The sequence below is a fragment of the Haemaphysalis longicornis genome, unplaced genomic scaffold (genome assembly GCF_048455015.1).
Source record: "Haemaphysalis longicornis isolate Haplotype H1 unplaced genomic scaffold, Haemaphysalis longicornis Haplotype H1 scaffold_3, whole genome shotgun sequence".
NCBI classification, from domain to species: Eukaryota; Metazoa; Arthropoda; class Arachnida; order Ixodida; family Ixodidae; genus Haemaphysalis; species Haemaphysalis longicornis.
This window is the reverse complement of record NW_027526335.1, coordinates 128230862-128242267: the sequence shown is the minus strand read 5'-3', so window position 1 is coordinate 128242267 and position 11406 is coordinate 128230862. Positions and strand designations below refer to the sequence as shown.

The 11406-nt window shown below is 47.9% G+C and overlaps 3 non-coding genes across 3 annotated transcripts; 1 reads left to right on the top strand and 2 right to left on the bottom strand.

Annotated features, from left to right (window-relative positions):
* The first annotated feature begins 1087 nt into the window (after positions 1 to 1087).
* Trnaa-ugc (transfer RNA alanine (anticodon UGC)) lies at positions 1088 to 1159 on the top strand. Its single transcript has one exon. It is a non-coding gene; the product is annotated as a tRNA-Ala (tRNA).
* A 3480-nt stretch (positions 1160 to 4639) lies between these two features.
* On the bottom strand, positions 4640 to 4712 carry Trnaa-ugc (transfer RNA alanine (anticodon UGC)). The gene has a single exon. It is a non-coding gene; the product is annotated as a tRNA-Ala (tRNA).
* A 6461-nt stretch (positions 4713 to 11173) lies between these two features.
* Positions 11174 to 11245, bottom strand: Trnaa-ugc (transfer RNA alanine (anticodon UGC)). The gene has a single exon. It is a non-coding gene; the product is annotated as a tRNA-Ala (tRNA).
* Positions 11246 to 11406: the final 161 nt, after the last annotated feature.

Below are 11406 nucleotides of genomic sequence, written 5' to 3'. Positions count from 1 at the left end.
TGGGCCATCCAGCAGGTCTTCGCCGCGCTGGAAAGGCACGGGCTCTGTAAAAGGGGCTTGCGACGAGTAGGGTTACAGAAGAAGGCGTAGCGCCAGGTCACGCGGAGGCGTAGCCGTAACCCGGCTCCCGCCTACTTCAGGACTTGTTTCAATAAAGTTTTTTCCAGTCCAGTCCAACACCATCGAACAGTCAAGTCAGCGAAGCTTGATAAGTCTAAATGTCGATCAATGTATGCGCTACTGGGAGCATTCTGGCGCCATGGACCTTAATAAGCCCACTGGGCACTACAAACACACTGTAGAGGAAAAAAGGAGGATGCGGAGGAGGACGAAGAGGAGGGCGAGGAGGAAAACCGTTCATTTATGGAGCATAAAAGTTGGTGGTTTTGTAAGTCCACAAAGCCGCAAGCCATAGCAGCAGCCTGGGCGTGAGCGATGAGACGTTCCTGGTTATCGCACCGTGAGGTGGCAAGCTGGTGCTCCCACTGCCGAAGGAAGGTGAAGGGAGGGGTTTTGGTGCGTAGGGGCATTCCCAGACAACAATAAGATCTTAAGTTTGTAGGCCTAATGTCTGTTTGTTCTTCTTGCAGACTTTCCGCAAAAGAAAGATGAGTTATGTGGATCTGTTCTGTGCAGCATCGGTGCTAGGACAGTTCCAAGTTGGGCGAGTTGTTGGGTGTTCATAACTAATCCCAGCGCGAAAGACGGGACAGACAGAAGAATAACCACAGGACAGGCGCTAAATCTCAGCTGAATTCATTGAAAACCCGCCACAAACAGTTATACCGCAGGCAAACAACGCCGCACTCGTCAAAGTAGCATACAAAAACAAAGAAAAGCAGAAAAAAAAGAAAAGGGGGAACATGACTTATTTGCGTTATCCATGAACTTCCTCTTTATCAGTAAGCACCACTGAAGGGTGGCTCCCGCACTTTTCACAAAAAGCAATTCCCTGGATCTGTACAGAACACTTGAATGATTTCGCAAATACCTTGACGTAATATGATGATCACATAACAGCAACAAAAATAGTTATCAGTACCTATGTCCCTTTTTAATGTAACTTGATTTACCTTCGAAACAGCTCGGGGGTGTAGCTCAGTGGTAGAGCGCTCGCTTTGCATGTGAGAAGTCCCGGGTTCAAACCCCGGCTCCTCCACTGTTCTTTTTATTTTATTGCTGCAATTTTTCAAACCGCATAAACTTTATACTATTTTCGCAACGTTAACAACCCCGACTCGTAGCTGCCTGTGCTTAAAGCCTCGTTGCCCAATTTATGTTTTTATACGACATCCCTTCAGGCCATACTGCTTCAAAACAGAGACAGCGACCTGGCCCTGCAACCGGCGCCGCGTAGAGCACGACTCGACCCGTTCGCACATTGCCTGTCTCAAAATCCCACTTTCAAAAAAACCTGGTTATTTCCCCCGTCTTCTAGATCCCTCCTTACAAATACGCCTGCTGCAATTGCCCCCCACCCCCCTCCACCCATGTCCCCTCGACTGCCGTTTCCTGCTCAATTAAAACGAGGGCAGGGTGGGCTTTTCTTGCCCCCAAAAGGAACTGTAGGAAAGGGAGCCGTGGACTCGGTGATGCTGTGGCTCTCCTACATTTATTGGTGGTGTGCCGGAACTGGAGAGCGGCGATGACATACGACCGCTCCTGGAGCGCTGCCGTGTTCGATTACCGTGTCGCATGAAACCGCTGACCTGGCCAGGCACCGCTGATGATGATTGTGAGACGCAGTGGTGATGATGATAGGGGCGCTGATTGTGGACGAAGCTGCCGCCACTACAGAACAAAGGGGCCGTGCCAAGAGGGCGCGGGAGCATGCAATGCGTGCTGTCCTGGTAGATCCCAGGGGGGGGGGGGGGGGGGGGTGGCGGTGATAAAACTGCTCTCACTGAAAAGGTAGCCCTGCCTCTACCCCTACTTAATACCAACAAAGGAACATTGTGGGGTTCCCGGCATCCCCTGTTATAACTCCGGAGGGAGGGGAGGGTTGCAGTCTCTGAAGTTAAGCTAAAAAATAATGAAATAACGCGACATATATGCCTACTCATAGACAAAACTGGCAGTGTAAAACAGCTACACTTTGTATCTTAATTGTATGTGAATTATCTGAATTTCCGCAGATATTTTTCCCTGAATATTTCCTACTGCAATGTGTTCTCTTGCGTCAATTATACGCATTGGTGGCCAAAGTAAGGAATGGTATCTTATAGGTAGGGTCAGCCTCTAAGCATGCTTATCGGTTGTTTGAGCACGACGCACAAAATGTGCCGACGTGGAATGCGTCTAGGCGGCCGGGTTCGTCAAATACACGTACCGGCCCGCAATTAATTACCTATATGCTTGCTGTACACAATGCCCGGTCTGTGATAGAAAAAGAGGATTGATAACTAATGAACGCGCGGCGTTTTTCATACGCGCTCTCAATACCACGCACGCAACTTCTCTGTCTTTCAGTGTTTAGACTTTTCCCCCTCCTTAAGGCAATGATAGCGTGTCTGGTACTACAGTGAAATCTCAATATAACGAACTTCAGGCGACCGTGGAAAATTGCTCGTTATTTTGAAAGGTCGTTGTAGCGAAAATCGCAAAATTTAAGACAACAATAACATTTCAATGCCTAAAACGACCTATCTGTAGAGCTGTGCATCCTTGAAGTCATTTTTCAGAAAAAACGCACAAGTGATGATGAAACGATGTACTTTTATTTAAAGTAGTTGGCAATTTTCTTCTGGTGCGTGCAGCACAAGCTTCCTAGCACGAAGGACTCCAACTCTTCCATATTCCTGTGGTCTGACTCCGTGGCCGCGGGGTTTTCCCCGAAAATGTGCGATTTTAGTATGCTGTACAGCACATCCGCAGTCGTCACGGGCTGGCCGCAGTGTTCGAGTGCTGCCGCGGCGCCCTCAGAGGCATCGTCGTTCATGCCGTCCTCGCTGCCTTCTTCATCCTGAACGCTCATGTTCTGAAGATTGTCGTCTGTGGTCAGCTCCGATGATGTCCGTGAAGATCCAGCAAGGAACCCGAGCATCGGCGGCACGTAGAAAAAATTGGCGCGTATCTGCTCCTTTCGTTGCAAATGTCGTCAAAAGACGATAGTCTTTATCAACTTTTGCCAAGTAAATGCCTCCCTTTGCTTTTCCGCTCACCTCTCATCCTCTTGCATCGCACTCCTCCCAAGGTAAAGACGCCAAAGGTTTCCCTAAATCATTTTAAATTTCCCGCGTTTCACTGATACGGCGAAGACGCGCGTAAATCGAGGCGCCCTACTTTAACGTTTATAGAATTGCGTTTCCCTACTCCACGTGCGTTGAAAGCAGAACGTGGAACCTATCTAGTGGAACCTTTCATAACTGTTGCCGGTTGATTTCTTAAAATGGCGCCAGAAGTTATAGTGGCGCGGGCGACAGCAGGCGACGGCGGATGGAATTTTTTTTCTGCAGTTGATGAAGTATTTAATTTCGCAAAATTCAAGCACGTTTGATTTTTTATAAAGGAACACCGCAAATATCCCTTCTGTATTAATTTGTTGTCGTATATTTGCGTAATGTCTTGTTCTTCTTCAACAATGTTGACAAGTAGGAACATTACACCAGACTTAGACAGGCACATTTGGCTGTGAGTATATCAGACTATTGCGCAGTCATTGTTTTACTTTGGCCGGGTGACTGAATCGAGTCACAGACAGACATACAGACAGATCAAAATTTTTGGGTTTAAGTAGCCCAAGAAAGACTATTGTTTTAACACTCGAGGTGGGGCGCGAATAGCGCGGTTGCGGCTTTCTGGACGGGGGAGGCCACCCATGCTTCATTTTTTCCCTTCTCCTCACCCTATTTTTTCTCTCTCTCGCATCGGCTCACGCATTCCGCGGAGCAAGTTGTAAGGCGTCCTCATCTGCGCTGCGCTTTGCCGTGTCGTCTGCTAGCATACGGCTCCGGTTGCCGCGATTGTTTAACGAAAATCTAAGAATCTCCGGCCTTGAAAATATCAGTTCGTAGTACTGAGGCGTTGTTAACACGACACGGAAATAAATAAAATGATCGTTATTTTGAAAAGTTCGCTATTCTGAAGTACGTAATAGTGAAATAATTTTACATTAAAACTAGCAGCAGTCGGCGTGGGATTTCTTAAATGCTCGTTAATCTGAAAAGTTCGTTAATGTAATGTAGTGTTCGTTGTACAGAGATTTGACTATACCAGAAAAAAGCATTTGTTTGACCGGAGTAATAACCTAGACATCTGAAAAAGTCTAAAATTGAAGACTGCTACCGGTGCTTGTTACTATAGGCCCTGGCCCGATGTAGCCCACCCAGCCCGAGACCATTACCCCATGGCCAGGGCCCGGCCATACCATTACAACAAATATTACGACAACAAAATATTTTTTTCGTCCGTAATCTGAGGCATTTATCTATGATTGGCAGATGGTATATGTAGTGAAAATATACCGAAACCGGCAAAAAACTGAAGACGTGAAAGTAAGGTTTAAGCATTCGCAGTTGCAAGGTGGGCTTCTTAAGCTCGTCAGATTGGTATTTCGCTCGAGCAGCTAAGGAAAAATCCCGGTATAGTAAAAAAAAAACACAACTGAAGATTTATGAACAGAATTGTTTGGGGAAAAAAGTGGAGGAGCCGGGGTTCGAACCCGGGACTTCTCGCATGCAAAGCGAGCGCTCTACCACTGAGCTACACACCCCGAGCTGTACCTTACACAGATATAATCACGTTAAAAACTACTTCGACAGTGACTAGGTACAATTCTTTGCTGCCATGTACGCGCCGTAACACGCTTGTCTCTTTGAATATTCATTTAAGTGTTTCATACGGATACGCGTAATTGCGTTGTTGCGATAACTAGCATCCATGCTGCAGGATAACACAACCGTGGAACCTCATTTACTCTCGTGCAGAACTTCTAGAAGTAAAACATTTGCCTCTCAAATAACGCTCTGCCCTTCCCGTCGACGGTGCTCTGTACGTCAACCTGTTTATCACCGGCTGTACCTTACATCTTCGGCGCCAATCGAGAGAGAACCAGATTAACCTGAGCGAGCACCTATATGCACTTAATGCTTGTGGAGTTAAAGGGGTACTGGCACAAAATTTTGAAGGCGAGATAACTTCGGAGATTGATTGGTGTGAACACACATACATCATCTGCAAAATATCAGCGGCAATTGATACAACCTAGAACATATTTAAAATCAATTTTGAAGTCTGAGAAACGCAACCGAGCAGCCAGCGGAGGACCTCGCGCAATCGACATTCCCTGGATATTTTGTAAATAAACAACATCCGAACACGTCACGAGTCTGTGTTGGCCGCTTCCGCACTGCCGGCGTTTTCCGCCGCCTCGCCGCTCCAATCGGAGGTCGGAGCTTCTGCTCTCCAGCAAGGAATGACCGGATCGTTGGCGGCGGAGGCGCCGTGATTTCGTCGGCTTATCGGGCAGCTGGCCGCGATCCATGTTCGACAGCGATTCCAGGCACTCTATTTATATTGCTTTTAGGTGCGGAGTACCTTAGGATCGCACAATGTCCGTCCGCGTACGTCCGCATAGCATTTACAATCGCAAAAAATCACACAGGCACCGCAGGATTCGAGCCTGTGTCTTGTAGACCAGACAGAGTTAGGGTCAGTCCTCTTACCCATTGGACTACGACAGTCAGTTAGACCCCGAGAGTCAAACGGCTTACTTCCTCGCCTGTAACGGTGCGGAGTACCTTAGGACCTCCCAATGAACGACCGCGTAGATCCGTGCCCACACCACCATCAAGGGAAAATCAAGCGCAATTTGATTGGAGCCGTGAGTTGCACTTTCATTTAGAAAATAATCAAGGTGCAACTCACGGCTCAAACCGAATGACGGTCGGGGCGCAAATCGGATGTCACTCGGAACGCAAATTTCGAGTCCCCGTACTTCACACCCTCGCCATAATCCACGGAGTGGAGATGCTGCCATTTTTTATTACACTGGACGCGAAAACGCGAAGGGGACACTAAAATCGCACTGAGCAAGCCGCACGGTCGCTGCGCGGGCGGCGCCCACGGCTTCGAAGTGGCGCAGGCCGCCGCAGGTAGCTCAAGCGATAGCTTAATTGTTACCGCTGCACGAAATCGGACCCAAGTCCCAAACATGACAGAACAAATGAGAAAGGAGTTAATGATGCAATGGTGGGTTGCATTAAAAATCATCTGCGCGGCTTACGAGCCCGGCAATCGCATATCCGCCGCAGTGCTAAGCCGAACACATCTGTAGGCGCACCTGTAGGCAGACCGAAACTACCGAAACTACGCGCAAAACTACGAAATCGCGCGAAATCTACGCGCGAAATCACCGAAACTACGTGTGATGAGTAATCACGCATAATCCTTCCCTCTCAACTCGAGCGTCGACAACGCGAAGAAAGCTTCGCGTTCTCTCTAGGAGATGAGGGCGACTCGCGGCGTTTCTTTCCGCGGCCTTTCATATATCACAGGCAGGGCAGTTTTCTTCTTTTCTCCGCAACGTGGAGGGGTCGTTTTTTGGTCTGGTGCCATAAAAAAGCAGGCATGGCTGTCTGCTCGCAAGCGCGCGCTTGGGCTGGTAGGGCGCTTTTGAAGCAATAAACGTTTGTTGTCGAGTGGTCTGGTTGAAAGGGAAGTATTGAGCTCTTTACTCAAACTTCGCGTGCACTGAAAACGCAAAACTGCAAAACTGTGCGTGGAGGTACAGGCATACAAGAGGTTCGTACACAGCGCCGACGACGGGGGATCGTCACAAGAAATGTGAGAAATAAGTCGCGAAGTTGACCAGTGACAGCCAATCGGACAGCCGTGGCATCAATGACGTCGTTTAGGCCATGCCAGGGGTGCATAATGAGGAGAATAGAAGAGAGCGCGGTTGGTTTTTCCGCGTCTTTCACGGCTATTTGCGCGCTCACCACTTCACACGGCGTGTGATATTTTGCTCAGGTATTACTGGTAGGGTAAGCGAAACGTCGAGCAGGTTTGCTTGCGCGACTCAAAGAGTGTTGCGGGGTCCCTTTAAGCTTTTTATATATTGTAGGAAGGCGTGAACATTATTTGTCCGTATAATTTGAGAGCTTGCGAGTGAGTGAGTATATTGGCGTCGCTGCCATTCAAATTCAGGAATGAACCGTAAGGTTCGGGCGGCTGTTGTTACTGGGCGATCACTCTGAGTGGCTATGTAAGAATTGTGGTTAGATATTTTAAGCCGCAGCCAAATGAGAAATGTGGAATAGATATCCAGGAAGACTCTAACTCTCCTTTCCCTCTTCCGCCCAGTTTTGGCAAAATAAAGTTGTCACTGTCATCATCATCATCACCAGCCGTGAGTTTCTCACAGCAATTCCAATCGACATTCGTAAACCCCATTGAAAGGTTGTGTATTAATTAGAATCGCGGGTCATCACGCTCTTGTAGCAGCCAAATGACAATTAGAAAGTTATAGCATGGCGGAGAACTGGTCCCGGTGTGGAGCCCGGTGCACGGTCGGTGCACCTGTGCATGCGTCCAGCCAGTCTCTCCCCCTCTGCGATCGCACAGTGGCGCTGGTCGGCTACCGGGTACCGTACCGGCCCCGGTTCTCCGCTGTGCTATAACTCTGTATTGTTGAATCGCCCGTGGGCTCATTACCACTCGTGTCATTGTGAATGGCCAAAACACATCAGTGGGATTGTTCTTAGGCATACATTCGGCCTTAACGTTAGGTGACCCTAATGTTGAGTCTAACGACGTTGCTGGCAACGTCAAACTCACAGGCTACATGTTCGAGTTGACGACGTTAAACCTCAAAATGTAACGATATGGCTAACGTTGCTGAATTGGCCGCGACTTCGGGTGGCTGGTTTCATCGTCACTGTATTATTCCCAGGAGTGGGTATGCCCTGTGCCCTTGACAGTCAGTCAGAGACCTGAGGTTTCGGGCTACACGCAGCCGACGGGAATTTTCACGACAGTCTCTGGCTAGGCTTTTTTGGCAACGCGTATCTAGGGACGCCGCTTTGTTCACCAAATGCGTCAAGTGGTTAAACAATGCACACCAAGGACAACACAATTAGTACAGACGTCCCTAGTACGGATATCATGAAAATATGCAGATGCCATTCGGACCCCATTACAAAATCATGCGTACACTGCCTTCAGCGATTTGAAAACAACACTCTGGGACTCATTTCTTTACGTATGCGGTGGGCGCGTTTTGATGAAAACACCTCAACGTCCACGGATTCATATTTCCGACATAACAAGCCCGTTTCAGGCTCCACCGCTGAAATTCTTTTTTTAACTTTGTAAAACACCATTGAGGCATTTATGCCTGGTCCTTACGCGCCCGAGTCTTTTTTTACGCTTAACCTGGCGACGCCATGAAATGCTATAGGATACGCATTGTTTGAAAGGAAGATATTAACATTTATGTTGCTTTTTGAACATCGCGCTTGTGTATGTCACCACGGGCACCGGGCGAGGCTAATGCAAACGTGCTTTTTTTAGGTGCGGAGCACCTTAGGACCGCACAATATCCGTCCGCGTCCGTGCGCATAGCATTCACAATTGCAAAAAATCACACAGGCACCGCAGGATTGGAGCCTGTGCCTGGTAGACCAGACAGAGTTAGTGTCAGTCGTTTTACCCATTGGGCTACGACCGTTAGTTAGCACCCGAGAGTCAAGCAGCTTACTCCCTCGCCTGTAACAGTGAGGAGTACCTTAGGACCTCCCAATGTCCGTCTGCGTCCATCCGTGCGCCCACCACCATCAAGCGAAAATCAAGGCAGTTTCATCTAGGGAATAATCAAAATGCAACTCACGGCTCAAACCGAATGCCGGTCGAGGCGCAAATCGGATGTCTCTGGGGGCGTAAATTGGATGTCATTTCGAGTCCCCGTACTCCGCACCCTCGCCATAATCCACGGAGTTAAGATGCTGCCTTTTTTTTCAGTCTGCTTTCATTACAACTTCACTAGCTGATATTCTCGTTTTTTTTTTTTTTTTTTTGTTGTTGTGTCCGTGACGCGCCAGTTAACGGCGGCCCTGCGTCGCTGTATGTATGAAACGGATCATTCCTTTTTGGCAGATCAATAGAATCGCGGAAGTGTGTAGTAATTAATAAAGAGAAAAATAAACAAATACAGGAACTCAATCTGTGATGACTTTCGTTAACGACAAGGAAGTCCGTTGACCTTCCTTGTCGTTACTGAGTTAATCCTTGTTTTCATATTGATAGACCTACTCGCCCAACAACATATCTTATTGAAGTACCTCATTGTCACATATTTAATTGATTGTCGGATGGTGCCACATCATCTCGGAAGAAAATTGTCGGGGCTTTCGCTCCGATTTCCGACGACACGCCACCTTTCTGGTCGGTCAACTGGATTTGTCAGCGGCTTTCATGGTCGAACCTGTCGCATATATACCCGCGTATCGGTGTCACCATGAGCGTAGTATGACCAGGCGGTCTTGCAATTCAAGAGTCGGCCGATGACACATGATTTAACGTCTTTGGAACCCATTGATGGGGTCTCATTTTCTTCCAGTAGGAATAATGCTCCTCCTGTTTCTACCGGCTGGGGAGTGCACCTGCTGGGCCCTTCCTCCGCTCTTTTTCCCACGGGCGCTACTCATGAAACACGGCTATTCCGATTTTACCTCGACAGCGATAACGAAGATGACGCGAAGAAAGCAATGCGAAGGTGGCCCCCCAATCGACGTTACGGGATACTTTTCGGGCTGTACTACTTCCCGACACAGACAGCGACCTGTTCATGTAACCGGTGCCTGGTAGAGCATAACTCAACCCGATCGCGCTTGGCCTGTCTTAAACTCCAACTCCCAAAACAACCGGGTTATTTCCCCCGTCTTCAAGATCCCTCCTCTCAAATGCACCTGTTGCAATTTCCCCCGCCAATGGCCCTCGACCGCCGTCCTCTCATCAGGGAAAGCGAGGGCAGAGTGGGCTTTTTTTGCTCCTAAAAGGAACTAAGGGGCAGTGCCAGGCGGGTGCGGGAGCATAAAATGCGTGCTGTCCTGGTATATCCCGGGGGGGGAGGGGGGGGATAAAATTGCTTTCGCTGATGAGGTTGCCCTGCTTCTCACCCGACTCAATACCAACAAAGGAATATTCTGGGGTTTGCAGGTGGCTGTAGTACAATGCATCATGCCCTGGTATAACGTGGAGGGGGGGAGGAGGGGGGGGTTACGTTTAGTGAAGATAAAGATAAAGAACAATGAAGTAACGCAACATATACGGCTACTCATAGCCAAATCTGGATGCGTAAAACGGCAAGGTATTCGTATACAATTATCTGAATTTCCGCACATATTTTTTTTCCGCAATACTTCCTGCTGCAATAGGTACTCTTGATTTATATACGCATTGTGGACAAAACCAAGCATAGTTTGGTATCTTTTGGGTAGGTTCAGCCTATAAACATATTTATTAGTTGTTCGAGTCTTCCGGCACGACGCGCAAAAGAGCGCACGTGGGATACGTCTAAGTGGCCATGTTCGTCAAGTACTTGTCTTGGCCCGCAATTAATTTCCTATATGCTTGTTGTACACAATGCCCGGCCAGTAATATAGTGTAATAGAGGAAGAGGATTGATAATTAAGGAACGCGCGACGTTTTTCGTACGCGTTATCAATCCCATGCACGCAATTTCGAGGTCTGTCAGTTTTTATACTTTTCTCCCTCTATTAAGTATTCACAGCGTATTGACAGCACAGAACATTTGTTTCACCGGGCGAAAAACCTAGACATCTGAAGAAGACTAAAACTTAAGCCCGCTACCGGTGCTTATGTCAAACTTGGGGCCCACCTTGGCCCGACATAGAATACCAGCGGTACTGGCCGGCCCAGCTCGAGACCATTACCCCATGGCAACGGCTCGGCCATGCGAGTAAAATTATTACACCAAAATATTTTTTCGTCCGTAAAACACATTTATCTATGATGAGCACACGGTATCGGTAAAGAAAATGTATCTAAACCGCAAATAATTGATGTAAAAATGAGGTTTTAAGAATTCGCAGGGATAATGCGTGCTTCTTAAGGTGGTCAAAATAGTATTTAGCTCGAACAGCTGGAGAAAAATGCCGGTGTAGTAAAAAAACACAACTGCAGATTTAAGAACTCAATTGCTGGAGGAAAAAAGTGGAGGAGCAGGGGTTCGAACCCGGGACTTCTCGCATGCAAAGCGAGCACTCTACCTCTGAGCTACACCCCCGAGATGTACATACCGCAAAGGTAATCACATTAAAAATTACTTAGGTGGTGGTTAGGTACAATTCTTCGCTGTTATGTACACGTCATAGTATACTGATCTATTTGAATATTTATTTAAGTGTTCTATATAGATCCACGTAATTTCGTTGCTGTGATAGCTAG